This window comes from Miscanthus floridulus, chromosome 10 (genome assembly GCF_019320115.1).
Source record: "Miscanthus floridulus cultivar M001 chromosome 10, ASM1932011v1, whole genome shotgun sequence".
In the NCBI taxonomy this organism is placed as follows: domain Eukaryota; kingdom Viridiplantae; phylum Streptophyta; class Magnoliopsida; order Poales; family Poaceae; genus Miscanthus; species Miscanthus floridulus.
Genome location: NC_089589.1, coordinates 47390984 through 47405799, shown reverse-complemented (window position 1 = coordinate 47405799; position 14816 = coordinate 47390984).

Genomic DNA, 14816 nt, shown 5'->3' with positions numbered 1-14816 from the left:
CTTTGGAACCCCAAAAACACATTTCTCGAGATTCAATCTGATGTTGAACCTTCGGAGGTTCACAAATGTTGCGGCCAAATTTGCAATCAGGTCGCAAGCTTGAGCCGTTATGACCACTATGTCATTAACATAGATGACGATTGTTGGTTTTGGCCTCTCGGTTTGATCAGGTTGATCGAGCAGGTCGATTTGGTCGGTGAAGCATTGCTGCATGCACCTTTGGTAGGTGGTGCCAGCGTTCTTCAGACTGAAAGGCATGGTTACATAACAATATGAACCATACGGGGTGATGAACGAGGTTGCGAGTTGATCAGACTCCTTCATCGCAACCTAGTGATAGCCTGAGTAGGCATCCAGAAAGGAGAGGATCTCACATCCCAAGGTGGAGTCGACTATCTGGTCTATGCGTGGCAAAGGAAAGTGATCCTTCGAACACACTTTGTTGAGGCCAGTATAATCAACGCACATTCTCCATTTCCTAGTCTTCTTTTTAACAAGAACAGGATTGGCAAGCCAATCGGAGTGGAAAACCTCTCTGATGAATCTGGCTACCAGGAGTTTGGTGATTTCTTCACCTAAGGCCCTATGCCTCTCGTCGTCAAAGTGACACAGCTGTTGCTTAGTAGGCTTTGAGCCTGGGATGAGGCGCAGTGCATGCTTGGTGACATCCTATGGTATGCCTGACATGTCAGATGGCTTCCATGCGAAGACGTCATGATTGGCATGCAGGAAGTCAATGAGCTCGCATTCCTATTTGGTTGGGAGCTAGGTCCTAATCTGTAGTGTCTTGGTTGGGTCAGTGGGGTCGATCCCCACTGCCTTGGTTTCCTTGAGTGGGTGGAAGGCCATTAAGGAGGTTGGTTTGTTGTAGTTCGGGACTACTGGGGTCGATGACTCCTCGAGCTATGGGAGCTCGGATGAGTTGATGACCGCGGTGGTGTGCTTGAAATGCTCGCGATCGCACGTGAAGGTGTGCGAGAAGGTGTTGCCCACGGTGATGACACCGTTCAGTCCTGGCATCTTCAGCTTGAGGTAGGTGTAGTTGGGGATCACCATGAATTTGGCGTAGCATGGCCACCCCAAGATGGTGTGGTAGGACCCTAGGAAGTCCACCACTTCGAAGGTGAGGACCTCCGAGAGGAAGTTGGCTCGGTTGCCAAATGTGATGGGTAGGCCGATCTACCAAAGAGGGTATGCCTACGCTCCTGGGATCACACCATGGAAGGAAGAGCCCGCTGGGCGAAGTTCTGACCGAGGGATGCACATGGCGTCGACGGTGTCGACGTAGAGGATGTTGAGGCCGCTACCTCCGTCCATTGGCACCTTGGTGAGGCGCTTCTTGTGGATGATGGGGTCAACAATGAGCGGGTAGCATCTCGGTCTGGTGATGTGGGAGGGATGGTCCCTCTGATTGAAGGTGATCAGAGATTCCGGCCAGCTAAGGAAGGAGGGGACTGTTGTCTCGGCGATGCATGCCTCTCGGTAGCGTACCTTGTGTTGGCGCTTGGAGCAGATGGCATTGGATCCCTCGAAGATCATGATGCATTCCTCGGGGTTAGGGAAGTTGTCCCCGTCCTTGCCCACCGCGCCTCCTTTCTTGGCTGTCGCCTCTTTGTTGTCTCCTTCTTTTGGCCCACCGGCCTATCGTAGAAAACGTTTGAGGAACTCACAGTCCTTGTAGAGGTGTTTGACGAGGTAGGCGTGGTTGGCGCATGGGCTATCCATGAGCTTGTTGAAGTGGTCAGGCAGGCCCTGCTAGGGCTGCTTGCCCACGTGATCAGCTACAGTGACCAACGTCGCCTAGAAATTTTTGACAAAGATCCTCTTGAGGTCCACCCAGTCGCAGATGCTGTCGTGCGGGAGGAATTCAAGCCATGCCTAAACATGTTCCCCCATGTAGATGAGGAGATATTGAATGATGAAATGGTTATCATCCACCCCTCCAGCTCGGTAGACAAGCCAGAAATCTTCGAGCCAAATACCGGGGTTCGTCTCCCCGGTGTACTTGGCGATGTTGGTGGGCGGTCGGAAGTGCTGTGGGAACGGCGCTCTCCGGATACGCCAGTGAAAGCATCTAGGCCCCTAGTTTGGTTTTGGTGATTAATGACAATATGTGATTACTGTGACTAACGTGTGTTTTTTGCAGAGGCAATTAAGTTAGGTCATGGTAATGGAGATCGATTGGGCTATCATGATGGTCATGCCCCTATGATGGAAATCATTTTGGGTTTCAAAGGATGGACGACAAGGTTAAGGATGGACTAGTTCTAAGTGTTGTTTGGTGTTGAGGAGACACTTAGAGTAGTCTAGGACTTCGTTTTTCCTTTGGCCATACTATTAAGGGGGGTATGGATGGGTAGCTTGACCTAGGTGAGTCTAGTGGGTTAGGTGTGGTGCACACTTGTTAAATCTAGCACTAGGTAGCTCCTAAAAGCCCTTAGATCCTTTGGAGCAAACTTCATTCATGTATGATCGAGAGTTGGAAGTGAATGGAGGGTCTAATGCTGACCGGACACTGGTTCCGGAGTGATCGGACGCTAGCACAGAGTTCGATCAGTTCATTTGATCAAGGTGAAATCGTCTGGTGCGACCAGATGCTGAGAAGGTGAAGTGACTGAACGCTGGGTCCCTTCGTCTGGTCGACTCCAGTAAGGTTCCAAAGAGGGGAAATCATGACCAGACGCGTCTGGTCAGTGCTGACCAGACATTGTCCAGCGTTCGATCACAACTTAAACACTGGAGTTCGGGGACAACTGACCAGAGCATCCGATCAACATGACCAGAGCATCTGTTCACCCCGTAGAGGCACATAACAGTTTGTTTTTCAACCAAGGTTATAAATACTTCCTCCATTCGTGTGAGGGGGTACTTTTGCTCATTCCAATAGCTGAGAAACACCTTTGAAAGTGCCAAGAAGATCAACGTCCTAGTGAGGTGATTGAGATTTGAGAATCCCAAAGAGAGCCCTCATTAGTGAAAGCAAGAGTAGCAAAGTGTGCATCCACCCTTCTCATTAGGCTTGTCGTGGTCAAGTGAGAGTTCGTGCTTGTTACTCTTGGTGATCGCCATCACCTAGACGGCTTGGTGGTGATTGGGAGCTTGGTGATCATCCGGTGGAGCTTGTGGATGACCCAACTCAAGTTGTGAGCGGTTGTGGGTGATTCACCATGATGGAGTGTCGAAGAATCAACCCAGTAGAGAGCACTTGATCCTTGCGTGGATCAAGGGGGAGCTACACCCTTGCGCGGGTGCTCCAACGAGGACTAGTGGGGAGTGGCGACTCTCCGATACCTCAGGCAAAACATCGCCGCGTTCCTCCTCTCTCTTACTTTGAGCATTTACTTTGAGCAATTCAATTCTTGTCTTTACATTCATAGAATTGCCATGCTAGAGTAGGATTGGAACATAGGTTGCTAAACTTTTGTGCGATAGATCAATAGAAACACTTTCTAGGCACAAGGGGTTAATTGGGCTAACCGTAGGACTTAATTATTGCAAAGAAATTTAGAATTAGCCCAATTCACCCCCCCCTCTTGGGCATCTTGATCCTTTCAATTGGTATCGGAGCCTCGTGCTCAGCGTATTTAGGCTTAATCGCCTAGAGAAAGATGTCTCACGGGGATGGACCTCGTCCTATCTTTGAGGGGGATGATTTTCCATATTAGAAAATCTGCATGGAGGCATATTTAGAAGCTCTAGATGTTGGAATACTTAGAGCCGCCTCACAAGGCTTCCCAAAACCTCGGGATGCTACACACCTACAAGGTGATGAGGTGAATTACAAGAAATGGAATGCAAAGGCTCGAAACACCATCTTTAGAGGCCTTTGCAAAGATGTGTTTAACCGGGTGAGGAACCACAAGGATGCCCATGCACTATGATTGGACGTTTGTGCGCTCCATAAGGGAACAAAGAGTGAGCTGTGAGGAACGCTATCATCTTGTCATGAAAAAGCTTAACTCTTTTGAGATGCTTCCTAAAGAATGTGCTAATGAGATGTACTCACGTTTGAATGTTCTTGTAGAGGAAGTCAATGGGCTTGGACTCACTCAAATGCAACCATCTGATGTTGTAAGAAAAATCTTGAGTGTCCTCCCCATTGATAAATATGGGCATATTGTGACCATGCTTCATCAAGGTGATCTTTCCACCGCTACACCAACACAAATCTTGGGAAAGATCAATGCTCATGAGATGTACATGCACATCACACCACAAGATGGCTCATCCTCTACTAAGAAGAAAGAAAAAGACTTAGCATTCAAAGCTAGCCAAGAGAAGGGCAAAGCAAGGCTTGAGTATGAGAGCTCAAGTGATGATGAAATTGATGATGCAAGTCTTGCTCTCATGGTGAGAAGAACCACCAAGATGCTAAAGAAGCTCAACAAGAGTGGCATCAAGTTTGATGGCAAGAAGAAGAAGTTCTTCACTAGCTCTAGAAGGAAGCCAATCTCTGAGATGGATTGCTACAATTGTGGAGAACTTGGTCATCTAGCACACCAATGCACCAAGCCCAAGAAAGACAAGTTCAAGAACAAGTACAAGGGCAAGAAAGATGACTCAAGCAATGAAGAAGAAGATGAGAAGAAGAAAAACAAGCCATACAAGAAGAGAGATGGCAAGAAAAGGACTTCCACAAGAAGAAGAAAAGTGGAAAGGCATACATCATCGGTGATTGGCTCACGGACATTGATTCATCTAGTGGCTCATCCGATGATGATAGTGACAACGAGAAGGTGGCCGCCATTGTTATTGACTCTTCATCATCTTCACCGCCACCACCAGCCATCATCCTCTACACACCTATGCCTTATGGCCAAGGGTGATCAGCAAGGTATCAAATGATGATAGTAGTGGTGATGAACATGCTAGCAATGATGATAGCGATAGTGATGATGATGAATATGAATCACCTTCTTATGATGATCTTGTTAAATTGCTAAATCAATACACTAAGATCATTAGAAAGAGTAGAGCTAAGAATGAAAAACTAGAAGCTAAGAATGATTCTCTTTTAGCTAAATGTGATGTAGCAAAAAGGCTAGTGTTGAGCTTAGAGAGGCAAATGATGCTATATCATCCAAACTCAAGGAGCTCAAATCTTCTAAGAAAGAGCTTAAAGATAAACATGATAAACTTGAGAGGATACACAATGAGCTCATCACTAGCCACAACATGCTAAAAGAAGAATATACTACTCTTAAGATTAATCATGATAATCTTGTCATTGCTCAAGAATATTTATCCAATGAGCCACATGATGCTACTAACAATGTTGTTAAGATTGATATAGCTACATCATGTGATGATTTGATCATTGAGAGCATTGAGCAAAGTTCTAGTAGCAAGGGCAAGCAAGTGGTTGAGACCGAAGATTATGATGAGTTTGTCAAGCTCAAGAATGACAATGAAAAGCTAAAGAAAGATCTTGAAGAGCTCAAAATCCACCAAGCACATAGTGCTAGAAACTCTTGATCATGATGGTGATTTGATTCTTGAGAATGAGAAGTTAAAAGAAGAGAACAAGAAGCTCAAGGAAGAGAAAAATAATGATGCACTCAAGGAAGAGAACAAGAAGCTCAAATTGGAGAAAGAGCATCTCAAGATTGGATTGAGCAAGTTCACAAGAGGCAAGCATCTTCAAAGTGAGCTACTAATGAACACCATCATCAAGATGGATAGAAGTGGCATTGGGTACTTGGCAAACCAAGAGAAGAAGGCTCAAGCTCAACAACAACACAAGTCAAAGCCAAAGCCAAAGAGATGTTTTGAGTGTGGACAAGAAGGACACTTTGCTCATGAGTGCCAAACTCCACCACCACAACCCTTGCCCAAGCATGCTAGACCTTTTGCCTTCAATGCTCATTACTATGCTTAGAAAGAATTCTAGTGGAAAGATGAAAGTCATGTTCTTAGGACCTCCCAACAAGAATAGGCCTAAGAAAATTTGGGTAGCAAAGTCACTTGTTGAGAAGGTGAAGGGCCCTCAACAAGTTTGGGTTCCTAAAGCTTGATCTCTTGTGTGTAGGTGAACTACAAGACCGGTGGAAGTCATTAGGTTATTGATAGTGGTTGCACACAACATATGACCTGGTGATCCTCAGTATGTTCACCTCACTAGATGAAGAAGTAGATGGACAAGAAAGAATCACATTTGGAGATAATTCAAAGGGCAAGGTTAAAGGATTGGGCAAAGTGGCAATATCAAATGATCATTCTATCTCAAATGTGCTATATGTTGCTTCATTGAGCTTCAACTTGCTATCCATTGGACAATTGTGTGATCTTGGCTTCCAATGCTTGTTTACCGAGAAGGAAGTTGTTGTATCTAAGAAGGATGATGATCAAGTGATATTCAAAGGATTTAGATACAACAACCTATATCTAGTGGACTTCACCTCCGAAGATGCTAATTTGAAGACTTGCCTATTCACCAAAACAACACTTGGGTGGCTATGGCATAGAAGACTTGCTCATGTTGGGATGAGCTCACTCAAGAAGCTAATGAAGAATGATTTGGTGAGAGGGTTGAAGGATGTGAAGTTTGAGAAGGACAAGCTTTGTAGTGCATGTCAAGCCGGCAAGCAAGTTGCAAATACTCATCCAACAAAAGCTTTCATGTCAACCACAAGAGTACTAGAACTCCTTCACATGGACTTATTTGGACCAACAACATACAAGAGTTTGGGAGGAAATCTTTATTGTCTTGTGATTGTTGATGACTATTCAAGATACACATGGGTATTCTTCCTTCATGACAAATCCAAAGTTGCATCATGCTTCAAGAAGTTTGCCAAGAGAGCACAAAATGAATTTGAAGTGAAGCTCAAGAAGATTAGAAGTGACAACTGGCAAAGAATTTGACAACACAAACATAGAAGCCTATTGTGATGAAGTTGGGATCAAGCATGAGGTCTCCGCAACATATACTCCTCAACTAAAATGGTGTAGTTGAGAGGAAGAATCGGACATTGATCACTCTTGCAAGAACAATGCTTGATGAGTACAACACTCCCGAAGCTCTATGGGCGGAAGCTATCAACACCGCATGCTATGCATCCAACCGGCCTATTCCTTCAAAAGTTTCTTGGCAAGACACCTTATGAGTTGCTCAATGGGAAGAAGCCAGACAGTCTCCTTCTTTAGGGTGTTTGGTTGCAAATGCTACATCTACAAGAAGCGGCAACACCTAGGGAAGTTCCAAAGGCAGTTGTGATATTGGTTTTCTTATTGGTTACTCATCAAAGTCCAAAGCATATAGAGTATTTAATCATGCCATCGGCTTGGTTGAAGAAACATATGATGTGGAATTTGATGAATCTAACAGGCTCCCAAGGAGCACATGAGAATCTTGATGATGTAGGTGATGAACCATTGAGGGAGGCTATGAAGAACATTCCATGTTGGAGACATCAAGCCTAAAGATGATGAAGATGATGTACAAGTGATTGATCCACCTTCTTCATCAAAGTGTGCCACAAGATGGTGATAAAGATGGGAGAGTAGAAAATGAAGACACTCATGTCTCCCATGAGCAAATGGTGACACAAGCACAAGATGTTGATGCTCTACAATCTCTCCCTCAAGTGGTTGATAGAAGAAATTCACCTCTTCTACAAGCTCATCCACAAGATCTCATTATAGGGAGTCCATCAAAGGGAGTAATGACTCATTCTCAAAAGCTTGCTTCATTTATTGAACATCACTCTTTTGTCTCTTCTTTGAGCCTACTAAGGTAGAAGAATGCTCTTCAAGATGCGGATTGGATAAATGCCATGCATGAAGAGTTGAGCAACTTCACCCGCAATGAAGTTTGGACTCTTGAAGAGCGACCAAAAGGTGCAAGAGTCATTGGAACAAAGTGGGTGTTCCTCAACAAGCAAGATGATCAAGGCATTGTTGTGAGGAACAAGGCAAGACTAGTTGTAAAGGGATTCTCTCAAGTTGAAGGTTTGGATTTTGGAGAGACCTTTGCACCGGTTGTAAGACTAGAAGCCATTCGTATCCTCCTTGTATATGCATCACATCATGGAATGAAACTATATCAAATGGATGTGAAAAGTGCATTTTAAATGGCTTTATTAATGAACTAGTCTATGTTGATCAACCTCCGGGTTTGAAGACCCTAGATATCCTAATCATGTTTATAGGTTGTCCAAGGCATTATATGGGCTTAAGCAAGCCCCAAGAGCTTGGTATGAGCGCCTTTGGGACTTCCTCATTGAGAAGGGCTTCACCATTGGGAAGGTCGACACCACACTATTCACCAAGAAGCTTGATAGGACATATCTTCATTTGTCAAGTGTATGTTGATGATATCATCTTTGGATCATCAAATGAAGATTCTTGCAAAGAGTTTGGTGAATTGATGTCGAAAGGAGTTCGAGATGTCAATGATTGGAGAGCTTACATTCTTTCTTGGTTTTCAAGTCAAGCAAATGAGAGAAGGGATTTTCATCTCTCAAGAGAAAGTATACTAATGATCTTCTCAAAAGATTCAAGATAGATGAATGTAAGCCAATCAAGACACCAATGCCAACTAATGACATCTCGACCTAGATGAGGGAGGTAACACGGTTGATCAAACTCTCTACCGCTCTATGATTGGTAGCTTGTTATATTTAACCACATCTAGGCCCGACATCATGTTTAGTGTGTGTATGTGTGCTAGATTTCAAGCTAATCCTAAGGAAACTCATTTGATTGCCGTTAAAAGAATCCTTAGGTATCTTAGGCACACACCAAGCATTGGCCTTTGGTATCCCAAAGGAGCTATATTTGAATTAGTTGGCTATTCCGATTCGGATTATGCCGGTTGCAAAGTGGATAGAAAAAGCACATCCGGAGGGTGCCATTTGCTTGGTAGATCACTTGTGTCTTGGTCCTCCAAGAAACAAAATAGTGTGGCTTTGTCCACCGCCGAGGCGGAATACATTGCCTCGGGTGCTTGTTGTGCACAAATTCTTTATATGAAACAAACTTTGCTAGACTATGGTGTAGTTCTAGAAAAGGTACCTCTTTTGTGCGACAATGAAAGCATGGTAAAACTTGCAAATAATCCGGTTCAACACTCTTGCACCAAGCACATAGATATCCGCCATCACTTTCTTAGAGATCATGTTGTGAAGAATGATATTTCATTAGAAGGTGTAAGGACCAAGGATCAATTGGCAGATATCTTCACTAAACTGCTAGATGAGGCAACTGTTTGTCGATTGCGGAATGAGCTCAATGTTCTTGATTTTAGTAACTTCACTAAAAAATGAGTTTATGTTGTCCCTTGCATTGCATTGTAATATACAACATGTTTAATCTTTGGTAATGCATATAGGGTTTGTCTAACATGGTTAAGATAACCGCCGTAAAGCGTGTGAAGAAGCTTAACCTTGGATCAAACTTGACAAGCAACTAAATTTACTTTCAAGTATTTCATTGCATATGCATGAATGTTGCTTTGTCATTTATCTTCAATTGCCCTCTTATTGCCTATTTTCTTAAAAAGAATTATAGCCTAAGGCAAAATATTTTTGAAAATTTTGAGGGTTTGAGAGAGGTCACTCACATCAGTCCCAATTGGTGTTTATTTGGATCTTATTGAAGTTGGGACTTGATTGGGAATAGGCAGCACGAAGGACTTTGAAGATTTGCTAGAAAAAGAGTGACCAAACGCTGCACTAGACTCTAAAGTCCAGCGTCCGGTCAGTTCATAGGAGGTGAACCTGCTACGATGGAGTGACCGGACTCTGCTATTCAACGTTCGGTCAGATAGCATTACTATGTCTGGTCGATCGAAGACAAAGGAGACAGGTTGCACCAGACTCTAGCTGCATCCGGTTGGGGTTCACCGGACCCTCCGGTCATGATTCCAGGGGTTTTGAACCTCTCTGGAATCGATCGGACGCTGGGTGGCAGCATCCGGTCGTTGCCACCGGAGCGTCCGGTCAGTAGATAACATGTGGTTTCTAGATTCTTTTCTCCGTTTCCTTTTCCATCATGTGTGGACCACCATATAACCGCCGTACACGCCATGACCTAACCCCGCATTGCTCCTACCCACGCCGTCCTGCTCTAGCACCCGTACGCCGCCGCCGCTCGCCGCACTGCCCTACTTCAGCGAAGCTGCCGTGCTACATAGCCACATGCCGCCATGCCCTACCCCCGCCACCGTGCTCACGCCATCCACTCTGCGCCCTACCTACGCCACCACGCCCACACCGTCCATGCCGCGCCGCCGTGCTCCAGCATCACCACCCACGCCATGCCCTAGACTACCGTGCCCCTGCCCTGCTTCAGGGCTGCATCTAGAGCCCTGCTAGAACCCTAGCCGCTAATCCATGCCCGATCCAGTGCAACATTGCCTCATCTGAACCCCTGCCTTGCATTGCCAATCCGGTGGTTCCTCAATTCATTCCTCTTCTCATCGACTCACCGGTTCATAAGGTAGCAAGCCCTCGTTTCCAATTTTGTATCTATTGCTTGCTTTCTTAGGGTTTCATATCTCTAGATATATTGTATTTATTTGTATATCCTATCTATTCTATTGTGCAGCGAGTCGGTGCCGTTGTGGTCCCATTGGCAGTTGTCAGTTAACTCGGGGCCAAGCTCATGAGTACGGATCGAGGCCACACCTCAGAAGTGATAGTTGGTAGTTGATCTTTGTCAGCGGCAGTTATTCTTTTTAGATCCAGTAGATGGCTCGTGTCAAGAATGTCGGAGGAGGTCTTGGTGATGAGGATCCGAGGCCCCCGCCTCGCCAGCCTGCAGATACAAAGGCAAGGCTATGAAGAAGCTAGCAACGAGGAAGCGCAAGTACCCAGATGCAGATACAGCGAGAGTAGCCACAATTACAAAGGCCATAGAGCATGTAGAGAGAGGAGGTGCTAGGAGTGGTGTTATTATTGTAGATTAGCTTTCTCCATCTACGAGGGCTGCACTTGAGCAGGTTGAGTGCCATCATGGTGGTCTAGCTAGGACTATCATGGTTGGAGGATGGCGTGTGGCTATTGATGAGTCAGCCTCAGGGGGAGTCACAGTAGCAGCCATAGTTAGTAGAGCAGACTTAGGAGGGAGAGCAGGCACCTCAGCCATAGCTTTGCTGCTCTGGTCGTACCCATGCTCTAGTCACACCAAGGTCAAAGACACAGCGAAGGGGTTCTCGTCCACCGCCTAGACCATAGGGTCTGCCTCTAGTGACTCACTTGGATTTGAGGGCCACCACGGCCAAACAGGTGTAGCAGCTCAGATTTGTGGACTTTGAGTAGTGGTTCCCGTCGAGGAGAGATGACCGAGCTTCAGAGGGCTTCTATGCACCACTGCAGGAAGATTTTTATAATGCATATCTTACTAGTGGGGCTATATTTAGATCTCAGAGGGTGTGCAACATTGAGTCCATTGTAGCAGCAGTTGGAGAGCGCCCTTACCTATCTTACCTGCCAAGGCTGATAGATTCACTTGGACGGATAGGCTTATATGTTCCATCTTGGGTCCGTGAGTTCTATGCTACACTTTGGATTGACCTACATCACAGATTCATTCACTTTGCTTTCAGAGGCAGAGATTCTAGGCTGATGAGCTCTAGGGTCAGAGAGATACTCAGGCTTCAGGTGTAGCCCATCTGGCTTCATGAGGTTTGCTATGGATAGACAGCGCCTCCAAGACACCCTCACGGTGGTCTTGTGCCCCCTAAAGATCTAGTCTGTCATTGCTTCATAGAGCCTTTCGGCGAGGGGTTGAGCAGGACACCCAGTGATCTCACTCCTACTGCTAGAGTGCTTGATGATATTATGAGGAGGACACTACTTCTGAGGATGGGGTATTGCGAGGGCTTGACTACTCGCATATAGCTATGGCTACTAAACTCTCTGATGCAGCAGACTGTGTTTGACATTTGGGATCTCCTTCTATTAGAGATGGAGGATACTATTGCAGAGGGGTTCTAGGGTCATAGGCAACTGCCATATGCTCACTAGATTACATTCTTGATCTATAAGGTAGTTACTGTGAGGCCACCTGAGATGCTGGCAGAGTATAGTGATGCTACTATAGAGTTCCCTGCAAACAACATGACTCAGATGATCCACCATAGTGCAGTGAGGACACCCAGCCAGCCGCGCCATCGTCTAGAGATGCCAAAGACTGCAGCCTAGCAGGATGAGACCATCAGGGGCATAGCAGCTATAGAGGAGGAGCAATTAGATGCTCAGCTAGAGGGGATGGTCGAGAGCGACCCTAGTGATAGCTCAGATGATGACTACCACAATATCCATCAGATGCCTTCACAACGACATGACCATGTGGCCGGTAGCTCTAGTTTAGCTCCACCCACACCACAAACAGACCTCGCTCTACTTGCCATACTTGAGCAGATGAGGCAAGATCAGGCTCGCTAGGCTCAGGAGACAGCTGTTATGTTTGCATAGTTTTAGACTCGGCAGGATGAGTTCCAGCGACAGTAGTAGGCGATCCAGCAGCAGCAGCAGTAGGCCATGCATCAGCAGCTACTTGGGTTTATGTAGCATGTAGTGACAGCTATTGGGGCTCCACCGCCACAACCTTCACCCTAGCTTGGTCAGCCTACCACCACTTCTATGACTCTAGTTGTACAACCAGTGGGCTTCAAAGTCAGGGATAGCCACCAGCACAGTTTTCTTCTCCTATAGAGCAGGTGTCCTAGTGGTTTGCTTCGCCAGTGCTAGCCCCACAGTTCACACCTCTTTAGACGGGGTTCACACCAGCTCAGACTTCCTCACTGTTGGCGCTAGATACCATAGTTTCTAGGAGCCTTGGTGCTTCCTTCAGTGAGTTGATAGGGTAGCCTACTCCACCATATCTTCATGTCCTAGGTCCTTCCACCATTGCACCTATTACTGGGACTATAGAGACGCTCCCTTCATTAGCTGCATCATCAGAGCAGGCAGTGCCAGTTATAGATCTGACCTAGACCGCTTTAGCATCACTTCTAGCTACAGAGGGTTAGACAGCTCAGAGCTCAGGATCAGATGATGATGGCACATAGTTCCATCTCGCTCCTCGCACCTCAGCACCTGACTCATCCACTGTAGCCCCGCCGACCGACCCTTAGGTTTTGGTGTTTGACGCCAAAGGGGGAGAGGGATCAAGTGTGTTAGACTTAGGGGAACGACTTAGGGGGAGCATTGTTTATCTATTATATTTGGTTTTTATGTGTGATACACTATTATGCATTCGTGTGTTTACTTTTATGCATCAAACTATATTTATGTGATAGTGATATCTATGTGATTATGATATTTGACATGTGTGCTCTCTACTTTGAATCTTTTATATGTCATATCACTTGTGTTATGCTCATTTGCTTTGCTTCCTCATTTTTCTCCAATGCAAATGAGCTTTATTACTTGTACTCTTGCTTATTACATATCTTTTTAGTACAACATGTTGGCTTGGGTCATATAAGCTTGCCTAACACTATTGTTCTTATTGTCAAAAGCTTATATGAATCAAGCATGTTAAAAACCTCATCTCTTTCACATACTCGAGGTGGTATTGTCATCAATCACCAAAAAGGGGGAGATTGAAAGCATCTAGGTCCCTAGTTAGGTTTCGGTGATTAATGATAATATGTGATTACTATGACTAACGTGTGTTTTGTAGAGGCAATCAAGTTAGGTCACGGTAATGGAGATCGATTGGGATACCATGATGGTCATGCCCATACGATGGAAATCGTTTCGGTTTTCAAGGGATGGACAACAAGGTTAAGGATGGACTAGTTCTAAGGGTCGTTTGGTGTTGAGGAGACACTTAGAGTAGTCTAGGACTTTGTTTTTCCTTTGGCCATACTATTAAGGGGGGTATGGATGGGTAGCTTGTCCTAGGTGAGTCTTGTGGGTTAGGTGTGGTGCACACTTGTTAAATCTAGAACTAGGTAGCTCCTAAAAGCCCTTAGATCCTTTGGAGCAAACTTCATTCACGTATGATCGAGAGTTGGAAGTGAACGGAGGGTCTAATGCTGACCAGACGCTGGTTCCGGAGTGACTGGACGCTGGTGCAGAGTTCGGTCAATTCATTTGATCAAGGTGAAATTGTCTGGTGCGATCAAACACTGAGAGGTGAAGTGACCGGATGCTGGGTCCCAGCGTCCGATCGACTCCAGTAAGGTTTTAGAGAGGGAAAATCATGACTGGACACGTCCGGTATGTGCTGACCGGATGCTGTCCAGCGTCCGATCACAAATTAAACACTGGAGTTTGGGGACAACTGATCGAAGCGTCCGGTCAACATGATCAGAGCGTCCGGTCACCCCATAGAGGCACATAACGGTTCGTTTTTCAACCAAGGTTATAAATACTTCCTCCATTCATGTGAGGGGGTACTTTTGCTCATTCCAACAGCTGAGAAACACCTTTGAGAGTGCCAAGAAGAGCAAGGTCCTAGTGAGGTGATTGAGATTTGAGAATCCCAAAGAGTGCCCTCATTTGTGAAAGCAAGAGTAGCGAAGTGTGCATCCACCCTTCTCATTAGGCTTGTTTTGGTCAAGTGAGAATTCATGCTTGTTACTCTTGGTGATCACCATCACCTAGATGGCTTGGTGGTGATTGAGAGCTTGGTGATCATCTAGCGGAGCTTGTGGATGACCCAACTCAAGTTGTGAGCGGCTGTGGGTGATTCACCATGAGGGAGTGTTGAAGAATCAACCCGTAGAGAGCACTTGATCCTTGCGCGGATCAAGGTGGAGCTACACTCTTGCGCGGGTGCTCCAACGAGGACTAGTGGGGAGTGGCGACTCTCCGATACCTCGGCAAAATATCGCCATGTTCCTCCTTCTCTCTTTACTT